General features: G+C 38.9%; 1 long non-coding RNA gene across 1 annotated transcript in view; it reads right to left on the bottom strand.

Moving 5' to 3' along the window:
* LOC110201218 (uncharacterized) overlaps nucleotides 1-13074 on the bottom strand; it is a 43420-nt gene extending 30346 nt beyond the window's left edge. Inside the window, exons 1-2 of the long non-coding RNA XR_002322428.2 lie at nucleotides 12993-13074; nucleotides 3765-3865 (exon numbers count right to left, since the gene is read on the bottom strand). This is a non-coding gene — a long non-coding RNA (uncharacterized LOC110201218). The remainder of the gene's footprint in view (nucleotides 1-3764; nucleotides 3866-12992) is intronic.
* Nucleotides 13075-16336: the final 3262 nt, after the last annotated feature.

Below are 16336 nucleotides of genomic sequence, written 5' to 3'. Positions count from 1 at the left end.
TCCAGATGAGTTAAACAAGCATATTACCTGATACCTTTTCTGTCTCTCTAAACAAGGCTTCAGCAGCTACTCCTTTCCCTTCATGGGTATGAGCGTGGCCATCCATCTTCTGCCTGCTATTTGGTCACCACTGCCCTCATTGTGCTGCTACAACCCTCTCCTCTCCCCATCCCTACTCTACCACATCCTCTCCATTCCCTTTAACTTTGATAGGACAGGATATCCATAACCCTATCTTATCTATTCCCAACACTTGATTAGTAGGGAAAGAGTTAAAAGTGGGTTCTGAGTGCCTCCAACACTCCTATACTGAACACATTACTCTGCCCCCACTCTCTCCTACTATCTCTCTTCCCACAGCACAACATAACAACCCCAAAATGTAGTATTAACTTCTCTAGGAGCTCCTTTAGCTCATTTGAATGGTTGGCAATAAAGTCAATTAAGGTTGCATGCATATTTAGAGATCCAGACATAAGCTTACTTTTTCTTTGCAAGGAAAACAGAAACTAATTCATGTTGGAATTTTGAAAAGCATTGGCATAGTTAATAGATGAGAACCTCAGAAAGTGATCTGTCAGCCTCTGTCTCAAATAGAGACATCTCTACAAGAGACTTTTCACCAAGAAGTTTCTAAATGTGTAGGATGAGCAACGGGATAATATTAGGGAAGAAGAGATCATGACTCAGTCAGTAAAACTGGTATACATTGTGCTGGCTGGACTGGACATTGATACCATTTCCCCTCTGTTTTCCACTGCATAGTTTAGTCTGCAGCCACTAAATAATACACACACACACACATATATACACACCAGTCCTAGTTAACTCTGCTCTGATTAGTACACTCAGAAAAAATATATAAATCAACCTGGTCTAGAGGGTGCTACTTCATAGGCCAATTCTTTGTGACCAGAAAATGTCATATAAGCAGTCCTCAAGCTTAGAGTGGGTTACATTCCTGAAGAAGGCATTGTGAAACAAAACAATGTTAGCCCAACCTGATTGAACTATATAATCAATATTATTTAGTACAGGATTATATCCATGAACTCATGCTCATCTTTTTTGTAGACACAGTCACAAACACCATCTTTAATTGACTATCAATTATAAATCTCTCTACTTAAGCAATAAAGTTTTATGTAGGGCACATTGAATCAGTTATAGAGAGGTACCATGACGCAGTGGGATAATGATGGTGGCTCACATTTCTACAGCACACTAAATTTGATACCCACAGTACCGTTCCTACAACAATCTTATGAGAATTAATACATGTATTATCATCATCATCACCATTATTCTCCTATTGTGCCCATTTTTATAGATGATAAAACAGGTACTAGAGTATTATTGTGGATATCATAATGCCTATTTTACATATAAGGAAACTGAGATTTTGCAAGGCTAAATGAATTGCTTGCTCAGGCTCTTTTGGCTAAGTGTGGGAGGCAGTATTTGAACCCTTTTTTCATGATTCCAATCTCACATTCTAATCCACTTTATATAACATGGCCTGGGAATCATAATCCAGATCCTACTCCTGGCTTTGCCACTAACTTCCCATTTGCCAGTCACCTTCCAAATTCAGTTTCCTTATATGTAAAATGGGGTCAATAATAGCACTTGCCTTCCAGGATTGTTATAAGGATCAAATAAGATAATAATTGTAAAGCATTTAGCACAGTGCCTGGCCCATAGTAAGTGCTATATAAATACTGGCTATTGTTGTTATTGTTTCTAGTTGTTTTTCTCAAGTTCCACCAAGTTCAAAAAGTCTTTCATTCTAGGACAATATAGTAACCAATTCAACAAAATTACAATTTATTAATTCTAGGGATAGGAACTTGGGGAAAGGGAAAAGAACAAGGGATGGGTACTGCAAGTAGTAAGAAAATAACCAGAGGACCTCTAGAAAAGGGATTATATTATGCCTGAGTCCAGGAGCTGAAGAGACCCTGGGAAGAGAGGCTTTATTGGTCAAAGGGGGATGCCCTGAGCTCAGTGATGGAGAAATCAACTGTTCTTGGAGTCACCTTCAAAAGGAGATGGAAAAATAAGTGGAAACAGGTGAATATTCCACCTCCCTCTTATCCCTGATTTCTTTCTTGATCTCAACTCTAAACCCAGTCTTCCTCTTTGCTACTTCCCCCACTGAAGCAGGAAAATGTTACATAAGCTGTCTAATACCTACAACCGCCCAACAAAAGAACATGCTTCACATCCCTCAACAAATTCAAATAGAGTTTTGATGGGTTTCATAATCCAATATCAGTCAAGGATGTTGTAGAAGAGAATTTTTATATCTGTTACATGTAGTATTTATCAATAAATAGATAAACCCTCAGCAGCATCTGTCCACCCTCCCTTCTTTTTCCATCACAATTACTATCACATCTACCCTATGCCCTGCAGATCAAAAGTTGGCCAAAGGAATGAGGAACATCTGGACACCACAATGCATGAAGGATATTTTTTCAAAGCCCCCTAAGTGGACAATATGCACCATTTAAACAATTAAGAATAACCCCTACAATTGTCTGTTAAGAAACCTTTGGTCTTTTATTTTAGAAAACCCTTAAGTTATTCCTACAGTTGGGAAACCACCCAATAGCTGGGTTATACGAGTGATAGTCTGAACTGCTAAGATAGAATCACAGTGATAATAGAGCAGTAATCATAAAAGTGCTCACTGGTACAGTGGACAGAGCACTGGACTTAGAGTGAGAGAGGTCTGAGTGGCACAATGGAAGCTTTCTGAATCTGGAGTTAGAAAGATCTTAGTTCAAATCTGGCCCCAGATACTTATTAGCAAAGTGACCCTGGTCAGGTCACTTGATCTCTGTTTGCCTCAGATTCCTCATCTGTATAATGGGGATAATAACAGCACCTCTGGCCCAGGACTGTTGTGAGGACCAAATTAGATATTTGTAGAGCCCTTGACACAGTACCTGGTGCGTAGTAGGCACTATATAAATTCCAGTTGTCATTACTATTACTTGCATTTGGATCCTGCTTACTGGCTATGTGACTCTGGGAAAACCAGTTAACTTCCCTCAATTTCAGTTTCTTCATCTGTAATATGGGGAGAATAATAGCACCTTTCTTATAGGATTATTGAGAGAATCAAATGATATAAGTTACTATACAGAACTAAAAGTACTATATATATATTAGCTATTATCATTATTATTATCATTGTCATTATCATCAGTGACTACCATAGTGGTGTTAACACTTCTAGAGATAGGGAACTTTCTTAATATTTTCAAGGAATCTTGAAAACTAGTGGAGGCAACAGCATCAAGCCCTGTGGCATTGGCCTGCAACACTCTCAAATGTGGCCCAAACCAGATTAAATTGTAATTGAGAAAAATCTTTCTCATCCAGACCATTACACTAGCCTTATACATGGTCTCTGTGCCTCAGACTTCTTTGCACTCCAATCCATACTCCACACAGCAGCCAAAACAATATTCCTGAAATTCAGCTCTGATCATGTCACTCTCCACTAAGTGAAATCAGTGGTTTGCTGTCACCTCTAAGATCAAACATAAACTCCTCTATTTGCCATTTAAGCCATTTCAGAGCCTGGCCCCTTCCTTCCTTTCCAGTCTTCTTATACACTATTCTTATCCACACATTCTGTCCACCCAGTTGTACTGTTCTCCTCACTGCTTGACACACAGGATGTTCCAACTCTCATCTCCATCCCTTTGCACTTGCTATCCCCCATTCCTGGAATGCCCTCTCCCTCTTACCTCAGTCTCTTGGGTTGTTTTTTTTTTTCTTCCAAGATTCAGATTCAGCATCACCATCTGCATGAAGTCTTTTCAGATCCTCCCGGCTCAGAGTGCATTCCCTTCCAAAATAACATGGTACTCAATTTGTATATGTTATTTGTATATTTAGATACATACATGTTGTCTCGTCCATTAAAACGTAAGCTCTTTGAAGCCAGGGCCTGTTTCACTTTTGTCTTTGTATCTCCAGCATTTAGCACAATAAGTGCCTAATGTGGAAGGAAGGAAGGAAGGAAGGAAGGAAGGAAGGAAGGAAGGAAGGAAGGAAGGAAGGGAGGGAGGGAGGGAGGGAGGGAGGGAGGGAGGGACAGATGGAAGGAGGGAGGGAGGGAGGAAGAAAAAGAAGAGAGGATAAGGAAGGAAGAGGGGAAGGAAGGAAGAAAAGGAGAAAAAAAGAAAAAGAGGAAGGGAGGAGGAAAAAGAGGAAGGAAAAGAGAAAGAGGGAAAGGAAGGAAGGGAGGGAGAAAGGAAGGAAGGGAAGGAGGGAAGGAAGTTTCAGAATCTTTCTTTACCTATGAAGAGAACATAAATGCCCTTAAAGTACTTCATTCGAATAAATTTAAGATGTTTTCTATAAAGCACTTCGAACTATCCAGAAATGATACTGTCATGGCTTGAGAGTTATTTCTAAAATAAGTACCAACTATATGTGTTAGAGACTAGGGAAAGATACATCATTTAGGCAAGGCATAGTCCCTGATCACCTAAAGCTTACAGCCTAGTTGGAGGATGACACAGTCACAGATGATTGAAATGTACAGTATTACATGGTAAGAATGTACCCTTCTTGAAAGTGGTAATTGTATTATTCTTTGTATCTTTGGCACTTCACACTGTACCTGGAACATAGTAGGTGTTTAATAAATTATTTGATTGATTTGTGCACTAAAAAACTATACAATTCTAAGCATTATGATGTATGCTGTATTATCAAATAAAAACTAAAGAATCACATCTTGTATAATAATGTCTTAAAGATTATGCATGGAGAAGTTGAAAGAAGAAAAGTAGAGGAGCAAGATAATATAGTACACAGCAAGTGAAAGTTTGAAAAATGACACATCATTCCAGTTCAAATATCACAGAATAATTTATCTTACTTGTTTCACAATCTTCTCAAATCAATAATTTTCTAGAGGGAGAACCCCAAAATATAACTTCTTACATGCACAGCTTTAAATGTTCATATGTAGCTTGAGGTTAAATATATGAATCAATACATTCATATGTATTCCTAGTGTTTACCATCCTTAAGGTTTTTATTACAGCTCACTAAGCCCACTGGGGTTGCTATAATGCCCACTCTACCCTTTCCCTGACAAAACAACAGAGATTTATTTTTTAAGGTGACTTACTATTCCTATAACAATCAAGGATTTACATAGTGGTTTCCATATTACTAGAGAGATCAAAGCCAGATTCGTTTAAAGTGCTGCAAATGCCCAAATCCTTGCTGGCTATACTGGAATGCAGTCATTCCTTTGGATCATGTAGTGCTGGTATATCATTTCAAAGCATGCTGGAACTGGAGTACAAGGAAAACATGAATTCCTTTTATCCCAATTGCATATCATCATCTTTCAATTGTACTATTTTGATGCATTCTGCAACCAAAGTGGAAATTATATTTCAAAGTAACTGCTTTGAAAGATGTGTTATAAATCTTGACGAGCTTGTGGTACGGTGCATTTTCATTTTGGTGATGTGCGTTATGTATGAATAATAGGCATGCCTCATAAAATAATGTCATGGTATAAAATCAGACATTATTACAGCCAGTAATCTTATGCCAAAATTATTGACACATGGCATTCAGGAATTTAATTATGCCACACACATATAAATTGTTTAATAAAATATAATAGGCTTTATCACCCTTTAAACCTGTTTTAAATCCTAGATGGGAAAAAGCCTCTCTAGATTCAGCCGAGCACAGGTTGCTGAATGCTTTATTAAGTGTAAACATTAAAATATGTAGAAACCTCAGGCACTACAGTTGTCACTCTAGAAAACACAATTTAAGACCTTACCATTTTACTGATGAGCAGCCTTTATTTTTTGTATTAATGTAGACACAGAGAATTATAAGCAGCCACTATTAGAAAAGTGATTTTTCTGATTTTTCCCCTTGGTTATTAAATTGAAAGGTAATCTACCCACGTGACTCAGTGTTTGGTATAAATATATATTATCTCTACAGCTTTTTCTGTGCAATAGTTCACTTATTTATGAATTAATATAGAACCCAAGATGACTAGAGGTAAAATGAAAAAGTCTGCTTTTTCTTGAAATATAGAGAAGCTCCCTTTACCTCTTAGGTGTCCATGCCTGTAAGATGCAATAATATATAAATGTACCTAACTAAACAAAATTCCAAATCCATTCTGTCCATCGTCCCTTTTTCATGATTCCCCATCCCAGTCACATTTAAATTAAAATAGCTTATTTTCTTCTTCCTTTCTAAATAACATGGAAGTCTAACATTCTTAGAACCCGAATTGTTCATCTTAAAAGCCACACTCACAGATAACACATCTTTTCTTTAAATTTTTTGCCATAATTTCCTTTAATATCACCCCTCATCTTACTCATTTAGTGGATTTGCCTATTCAGCTGGAATCTGCTTAGCTGTGCATTTGCATACGGGGAGATGTGGTCCAGGTTCCACAGTGCTCTGAATATCAAACCGTAAAGCCCCTTTTCAAAAGCAAATTCATAAATGCAATCATGCATACCTTTCTGAGTTAGGAGGTGGCTGTGGATTTGGCAGTGCTGACTTGATGCAGTTCTGACAGGGTAGGTTAAGGGATTAAGTCTAGTCTGTCTTCACTTGGCCCTGCCTTTGACATACTCTAAAAAAGTGGCTGGCTGGCCCTGTGCCTACAGTGACCCGTCTATCTCCTCCGAGTGACAACACTTCCCTTTGAGTCTCTCCAAAGGTCAAGCCAGATAACTTGGTGAGTTCTCCCAGATAGTTTCTTATCTGTAGCTCATCCTACTGAACTGTCCCAGAGAAAGAGAATCACGTACATGAGCCAAGGAAGAGCACAGATAACCTGGGGAGGAAGAGCAAAGGGATAAGAAGGGGAGGGGAGAAGAAAATTAGACCCATCTTGATTGAGAATAACTTATGTTATAGGAAATATAGCTGTTATCTCTGCTGGCTTGGGAACCATAATGCCAAACTGTCTGCAAGAATCCCGGAGTTCACCAGGGTCACTGAGCCATTCACATAGACACAATCGAGTGTAGAGCCTCCTTGCTTTCCCCCTCACCATAGTGAGAGTTACATGCATAATTAACTTACATCTCAAGCCAGTTTTTCAATCATGCAAAATGACACTGGCTAAGCAAGTGACAGTGATTTATATGGAAAAGGCACACAATATTGTAATGGGATCTAAAATAGTGCGGGGGTAAAAGTTCCCTCCTGACAACGATGAAAAGACACAACATAATTAGGCATTTAAACCCTCAACCCTTCCATTCGAGACTTCTTGTCCTGGAGCTTTCCACAGAGTTCGTAGTTTTGAGGGTTTTGTTGTTGTTTTTTTTTTTCTTGGTTGCACAGTATAGAGCAGCCCTGCCTCTCTCTCGGTTGAACGAATTACTGACAGATTGCAGTTTGCTTTGTTTAGTCCACATCAGAAATTACTAACACGAAAATTGCCCTTTCCCTGCCTGGAGAAAGATGAGCAACTGCAATCCAAGCAGATGATAGGTATCCCCTCATGCAGGGGAACTGAAGGGACAGAGCTGAGCTGGCAGGGAAGTGTCCACTGACACTTGGCCAAGACCTTAGTATAACTGGGTTGGATTATTTATCTGATAATTCATCCATATATTCAATCATCATTACCATAAGCAGAAAGGGCCAGGAAGGACACATAGAGAACAGCTTCTTTAGATAAAAGCTTTATCTCTTCCAAATGTTCTTCCAACTTTCTAGGAAAATATATAGGTGAGAGGAAAGGAAAACATCTGTTTTGAAACATCTCTTTCTTTGACCTCTACCACAGCACTGGTCTCCTTTCAGATCTACTCTCCTGTGCCCCACTGCTAACATCCTTAGAAGGGAATGCAGTGGACATTTGGGGGATTTTGACCCTTACATAGAGAACTGAAACAAACAAGAAGGATAGACCAGAGACAAGAGCATGCACTTAGATGCTGGAGAGGAGGGTGGGGAATACCACCTTCAGACTACTTTCAGTGGGAGATTATCATAAGGACAATTTTGTGGTTATTGTTGTTGTTGGATCTTGGATCCTATCTGTACAAAGAGCTCTCGGGAAAGGAAACATTCTCTACCCCACCATAAAGTCATGAAGCTCTACTGCAAGGCTGTGCATTGATCACATATTTGGAATATGTATGACCTCATTGCTCAGGAAACCAAATTCTGCTTTATAATGCTTTTTAAGCTAGTATTTTCATGGAAATAATTAAAGTGAGGTGGGATATACCTGTGTTACAGATTACAAACTCACTCTCTCTCTCCCTCTCTCTCTCTCTCTCCACCCCATATATATATATACATATACATATATATATATATATATATATATATATATATATATATGTTTCTATAATGTATATTACAGGTTGAATGCATATGCATATATGTGAATATATGTATGTACATATATACATATGGATACATATATATGCACACACATACACCCTGTATCCACTTAAATTCACAGCAAGTAGTAAGCTTTAGTCAGCACTTCTAAGGTACAGATTTTCTCTGTTAATTAGAATTTGTACACTCTGCCCATTTGATAGAGGTCCTCCACCACTCATCTTCAGGGAGTAGGTAGACCTCTTGTGCTAACTGCTCTGACCCTCTAAACAGCCAAGAAGGATCTTCCAAAGGGAAGTCCTTCCTTCTGCCTCATGTAGATGTAATGGTGGCAGGGAAGTGCATTGGTCAGCACAGTATTTCCAGTTTTAAAAAAATCTAATTTATCCCAATGACCTGTAAGAACACAGTGATATTAAGTACCTATTGACTCTAGCTCCTGAGCAGTTTTAAACAAACCAATTCATACTTAAAGTGGTTATGGTAGCACATGAAGCATGGTGTAAGGACAATGGTTCAACAAGGGAATGAAAGAGAATTTCTTGTTTCAACATTAGAGAGAGTAAAGAAGATCATGTATTAATTAAATAAAAGACTAAATAGGACAAACCTTTGGAACAGGAGACATAACATTTAAGAATAAAATCAACATGGCAGGGTAAAGGTCGGAGAAGATCAAGTAAGACGCTAATAGTTGTGCTTTTTCCATTTTCTTATCGATCAATATTATGTTTTTTTTCTAGCTAAAATGCAACAGCAGAGTTATTGCTGACCTTTTCCTCACCCTTCCATTGTGTATAAAATCACAGCAAAATAACAAATGACTTTATAAGCTGCAGAATTTTTCTGACCCAAACCCCTATGTGTGCTGAAATATTTCTCAAAATCTGTTTCTTCCAAGGATGGGAAGAACATGCTTTTCTCCTAATTAGGTCCCTGAGAATGTCTTAGCTTTCACCATAACAACAAAAATCATCCATTTAAAAATGTGTTTCACAATATTTGCCAGTTGTGGTATAAGAAGTTTTTGATTTTCTTTTAAAAAAAGTTGTTGACTAAGTTATTCTTACATAGTGTACTTCAATCTCATACTAATGCATACATAATATAAAGATTAATGTCTACAGAAGCAATGGATTCTGAATCAAAGCTTCATTCATCTACAATTAAATGGATCATGCTTTCTCCATCTGAGAAATAATTTAGGCTGCTGTCCAAAATACTTCTTAAGAACTGTCCAAAATAGGGAGAAGTCCCACATCATGAGTAGGAACTTAATAAAGCTTTCAATAAGAAATATTGCTACTCTCTTCCAACAGACATGGGAGAAAAAAGAAAACTGGGTATTTGATAGTTTCTCTTTTTAAAGGCTTTAACCCAATTTAATTAAAATTAAGAATATAAGCATTCTGATGTATATTCTTTCTGTGTGTTTGTATGTGTGTTTCACTAATTCCACTGAAAACAAGATGCAGAAACCACACTATAGCTTTTATTACCATAGAGTAAAATTGGGTGTGATTCAGATCCTATACAAGGGGATTTAGTCACTGAAGGAGGAATGGGATCCCAGGGTTTTCCTTATAAGGCAGTCTGATGGCATGGACCCCAAGGACAATGTCCTGATGAGGCTCCAGGCTAATTTGAAAATTGTTTTCTATCATATACATAATGGAGGTTTTGTGGTTGGTTTTCAAAGCTGAATTCATACATCCCCATCCAATTTGAATTAGCTATAGTATTTTCATGCTCTAACCAAACATGGCTCTAACCAAAATAATAGCTGGAAATTATGAATGTGTAGCAAGTCTTTTCAAAATCAGAGCAATTTTTAAGGCTACTTCCCTAATGCAGGAAAAGTTAATGGATTTCTATTTTAATAAGTCTGTGAGTAGTATCTAATTCTAATAAGGAAAACACGTCAAAATATTTGTTATCCAGGAGATTCTACCAGACATATTTCATTTGGTTCCCAGCTGTCACATCTGGGTCTCTCCAACATATCCTAAGGGTGATGGGGTGGAGTCTCAGAAAAAGCAGAAATACAACCCGACCTCTGTCTGAATAGCCTTATCATCACCAATAGACCTGAGTAGAGGGTATGCCAAGGATATCCAAGCATGCCCCAATATTACAATAATAGTCTGGTATTTTACGTCTCATTTTTTAACATTTGTATTTTAAAATAAATTTTAGTTGATAATTTAAAAATAAATTTAGGTAAGCCTTAATTTTGTTTATTTGATACAAAAAAAAATTATGTGTGACTGATTGTTCAATCAATGTTATCCTTAAAATAAAATGTAAGAGAAAAGGGAAAATTACCTTGGTAACGAAATGTGCATTGTAGGCATACTCATCACAGGCTCGGTCCTTACAGGAAAACTGACCTCTTACCATTAGGGAAGATACCAAACATGGTCAAAGCACACAACACAATTGGGGAAGGAAATGGAAACATAATTCACTCTTCCTACAATTCACATTTGCTGTGAAAGATGTACAAAGGTGAGTGTATGTGTGTTATGGAAACTTTCTAGGAAACTCAAACAATGCAACCACACCCTTGCAAATCCCCAGGGGTTACCTGAATCTGACTTTCCCTTTGCAAGCCTCAAAATCTGCCTACAAGCAACAAGCTCATGGCCATTCTCAGTATCCACCAGCCAGCCAGTAATTGTCTGTCCCCAGTCCTCCTTAAAAGTCTCAGCTCCTGCCAGGTCGGAAGGTCTCCAGAATGGCAGTTCAGTTGTTCACAATGTATTTCATCTGGTTCCCATAGGATTTTCCTAATTACAATGCTAATACCAGTGACTACCTGATATGTCTAAATTAAAAAAAAAATCTTGATTTTGTGAGTATTTTAAGCATCAGTGTTATTTATAAAGATAAAAGGGATTGCTTTTTCTTTCTGTTTTTTTTTGGGGGGGGTTGTTTGTTTGGTTTTTGGTTAGGCAAACGGGGTTAGGATTTAAACTCTAGTCTTCCTGAATCCAGGGCCGGTGTTCTATCCACTGTGCCACCTACCTGCCCCCTGCTTTTTCTTTCTGAAAGGGTTAATGTGTTACTAGGGGAAACTTTGTATTTACAATATTGTACTTTGCTGATTTTTTGTTTCCATTTTAACAAATGAGATTATAGAACTGGCTTGTTTTCACTTTTAAAAAACAGCAAACATAAACATTCTCACCGACACACAAATTTATGAATTTCAAACAAAATTAGCTGTAGCAAGACTTTCCCTATTGACTTCTATTATAAAATTAGATATATGCTATCAAAGAAAATTACAAAGTCAAAGTAAAAAAAAAGGTAACCAAAAAAGATTTTGTAGTACTGAAAGTGATTCTCTGACAATTTCATAACTTTTAAACACTTTACAACAGAGACAGCCCCCTATTGTGAATAGTACATAGTCCTTTTGTGCTATGTAGAAGCAAGAGCTACAGCCAAGCTAAGGGAAACTGTAGCAATAGAGAAAAACACATGGAAATTAATTGACAGGGTTGATCAAGGTCAGGAGATCAGTCTGAGCTGGGATATACATAAGTATTAAGGGCCAGCCAGGTGAGAAACTAGTGATAGATGAGGAGTGGAAATAGCTGGTGTCTCGGATTAGACAGATAGCAGAATCCAGAGTCAGGGGGTAAGTCAAGAACCAAGAAGGCAGGAGGCACGAATAGGCCAGGAGAGAGGTATGACATAAGACTCAAGCAAAGCCTGCTCATTAAAAGCAGCTGTTTTGTTTTGTTTTGTTTTTGTTTTCAGTGTGCAATGACTCTATATGTAGATTGTCTAAATATCCAGGCAAGCTTGGCTCAAAGGTGGAATGGATATGAGAAGGTCAGAGTAGCAGAAGAGTCCGTTGCTGCCAACACCCTCAGCATACTAGCTGGAAGAAGAGTCTTTGTACATAAAAGAGTAGTTATAGCTTTTCTAGATATTCATGGGGGTGGTCATTGACTTTTTTGCCCACCAAATTGATAATTTTGCTATAATTTAAAGCATTTAGTCATCATGGATTACTCAGCTTGGGAAAATCCTATATGAACTAGCAAGCAGTTAGGCAGCCCCAGCAACCACAGGCAAGCTTCAGCAATAAGGGAGAGGCACGCTGGTGTTTGCACAGCCTATAGGCGGCAATCAGCTCTATCAGCTGGAAGCCTCCTCTCCCTGCATGCGAGCAGGCTGCTTCAGGCAGCATGTTTTCATATAGCATCTTGCTGAGGCCGTGTCAGACCCTGTTAAGAAACAACTCCCTCTGCCCAAAGCAACCTGCCTGGAGCTTCCCAAAATGTACCACAAGTTCAGACACCAAAAGGTTAAGAATTTCCCAAAGCCTTGGAGTTGTCAGAATGGAAAAACTAGCCTCTCTTTTCCTTTGGTCCATTAATGCCACTGAGCCACAGTTCTTTGGGCTATTTTGTGAGTTTATAACCACATTAAGTTTAATATCTTTAATAACTCCATCATAACAGCAACCAAATTTGTGCAGCACTTTAAGATTTACAGAATGTTATATCTACACCGTCTCTCTGGATGTCTGGAACAATTCCCATTTTAGAGATGAGGAAACTAAAACCCAGAGAATTTTCACTGACCTGCCTACTTGAAGCAGGAGCAGAACTTGAATCCAGGACTTGGCCAACTGAGAGTTCGGTGCTCTTTCCACTAAACGGTGCTGCATCTCATAAAAACAAAAAAAAATCATATATACTCACATACTGGTAGTTTTCTTGAGCTATAAACAAAATGATCAAAAAAATGGTAGCATAATGGTGAGTGAAGACTAATTTATTGAAACATCCAATCATAGATGGTATCATAGAACATTAGCACTTGAAGCCCCATTTTACAGATGAGGAAACTGAGGTTCAGAAAAGTTGAATGACTTGTCCGATGTCATCCAAATATTTAATGACAAAGCCTGGACTAGAATGCAGTTCAGCACTCTTTTCACCCTTATATTAACAACATTCTTTGGGTGCCTACTATATACAGATCTCTGTATTTGGGCATTTTGAAGACAAGTTAAATTTGTCTTACAGATTCCTGGGCATAGAAATATAAGTAGTTTGTCTCACACCATGACTTGTGATGTGTCCCTTTAGTGTCATCCTTTTAAAAGAAAGCATGATAAAATACTGAATATGAATCATATTTCTTGAAAAAACTTCAGGAACTTTGACAACCATTCTACTGCATTCATCGTAAGATTATAAGCACCTTGAAGTTAGAGACCGTCTTTTGCCTCGTTTAGTGTCCCCAGTGCTTAGTACAGTGCCTGGCATATAATAAAAGTTTATTTAATTGAACTCAATGCCCTAAAAAAATCCTGTGGCAGATACCAAAGAAATAGAAAACACACCTGCCCTTTCAGGACTTATACTCTATTTTGAGATACTAGATATCTGCCCATGAGAAATGAAAGAATGATTCTAAGCCAACAGATAAATTAACACCTGGTAGCATGGGACAGGTCACAGCCATAATTACTGAGGGAATATAAAATGTGGGACAGATCATTCTTGGATGAGGCTTATCAGGAAACTTGTGTCAAAGGAATAGGACTTTGCTAAGCAGAGAGTTTGATTTGGGATACCTTTACGGGTTACATTTTCATATAGGCTAAATGTCATATAGCTAAATGTGCTAAACTTTTTTAGCAAACTTGGCTGCTATGTATAGGTTTTAATAACCAAAATGGATTGCCGCACAATCTGTTGTAGGTACAGTTCTAATGCCAGCACCCTCTTAGTTCAGTTTCAATGGAAGGATGAAATGAGGCACTCGCAAGTCACTGAACATATAACAAAGGAGGAAGTTTGCTTTGCCCTAACACAGAAAGGAGATATGGGGCAGCTCAGTAGCAGTGGCATAGTGGATAGAGTACTGGGCCTGGAGTCAGGAGGATCTGAGTTCAAATGTGGCCTCAGATACTTGCTAGATGTGTGACATTGGGCAAGTCATTTAACATTTAACCTTGTTTGCTTCAATCTGCCTCATCTGTAAGCTGGAAAAGGGAATGGCAAACCACTCCAGTATCTTTGCCAAGAACATTCCAAATGCCATCTTGCGTAGTCAAACACAATTAATTGACATAACAATAACGAAGCAAGGAGAGACAAGAATACAATGGCACTTAGCTTTCTTAGACATGGGCTTCCCCGTTTCCATATGGAAACTGCTTACCCAGTAAATCATCAGAGTATAGCAACTCAAGAAGTCTCAGGCACCCACCAAGTCTGAGAGGCCCCAACCACATACACTTGGGACCTTTCATGCCCCAAGACCAGAAAGCTGAGTCAGGGAACCTGGGACAAATCAAGTTGCTTAGAGTCAGGGAAGCTGCCTCAATAGGCAAGTAAATGCTTTTCAAAAGCAACAAAATGAGTGGTTCCTCTGAAGACCTTGGAGCTCCAGAGGCCTAACAGTGGCCTGTTCTGGCCAAGGCTCCACTCAGCCTGGCCTTTGTGGACAGAGACCTCCAGAAACATCTCGCAGGGTAATAAAGGCCAAGAGAGAGATTGCTGGACAGCCTGCTTTACATCTTCCAGGACTGTAGCCTGTTTTAAGCCAGACTTGAAAGACCCTAACTTATGGGTGACTCAGTATATGGGGGCCCTCAGGATCCGGGTGGGAAATATTGGTTTTATAAAATTGGAAGAGTCCAATAAATCTCTAGGCTTCCTTCTTAGATCATGGGGGAAGCAAGCACCAATAGCTTAATCCAGACTGTGCCTAGAATCCTCTGGGCTTTTCTGCCCACTATATTCCCCAAACTTTCCTGAGAAGGCTGGAACCTGGTGTTTCCCAGGATTAATTTCCCACTACTTGTCCCTCTTGGCAGCCACTATCTAATCTAGGGCATCTGCCATTTTTGCACAAATTAACATTATCTGGGTTTTAGTGTTGTTGCTGTTGTTGTTAAACATTTCCCAGTTACATTTTAATTTGCTTCTGTGGCACTCAGGAATTTTGCAGGTCCAATTTGTTACCAAATCTGACACCAATGCCCCCCAGGAAAGGAGGCTTCTTTCAGGAATCTTCTTACCACCATAATATGGAAATAGGAAGGAGAGTTCAGGTAGCCCTAGGGAAGGATGGCAAAGGTATATTGGACTCGTTCCCAGGTGAAAGCAAATTGTCCTGAATAATCTCAATCAGAGAAATAGAGAAAAAAGAATTATTGAGGTGGACGGCCCCATACCACTAACTCTATGTCAGGACTACTGGTCTACAACATTGACAAGATCACTAACAGCTGCAGAGATAGGCATAATGACTTTGTTCAGCTCCCTACCATCACTGTAAGCTGCCAGCTACCATCTGCTTTCTTCACAGATTTACACAGGGTTGCTGCAAGAGGATATGGAATAATAAAGTACTCCAACTTCCTTCATCTCCATCACTAGAGAAGAAATATCCTTCACTCCCTGGGAGACATAGGAGCATTATGGCATTAACTATGTAGAATGGCTCAGGTAACCATTAGGAAACCAGGGCTTCCATTTGGCCCCATCCACAATAACATGACTGAAAGTTGCTGAAAGGGCCTGCACAAATATTGAGCCCATAGCACCTTTCCCTCCATGCATTGTACTCTGTATCCTCCCTTGAATGATCCAGATGGGACAAGGGCTTTGGTAAGGCTGAAGGGCCCCTAGTGCTCTGGTGCTTAATTTCCCAGTATAGCTTACAAACACTCCCATTGACTGGCCATAAATTACTTTCTTATCAACCTATATTCTAGATGCCTCACCTAAATCTCCCTCCTGGAGAAGTTCTCATCTTCTATTGCCCACCCAATAGGGTAGCATCCTCATTCTCTCTCATTCTGAGAGTGTCTATTGCACTGACAGCAGTATTTGCTCAAGCTACAACAGTCACAATATTTTGTTCAAATCTCACCCACCTCTTCAGCCTACACTTAATGGTTATGTGG

This window comes from Phascolarctos cinereus, unplaced genomic scaffold (genome assembly GCF_003287225.1).
Source record: "Phascolarctos cinereus isolate Bilbo 61053 unplaced genomic scaffold, phaCin_HiC Scaffold_4;HRSCAF=312, whole genome shotgun sequence".
Taxonomy (NCBI): Eukaryota; Metazoa; Chordata; class Mammalia; order Diprotodontia; family Phascolarctidae; genus Phascolarctos; species Phascolarctos cinereus.
Note: the sequence above shows the minus strand (reverse complement) of the source record. Positions and strands in the feature narration are given on the sequence as shown.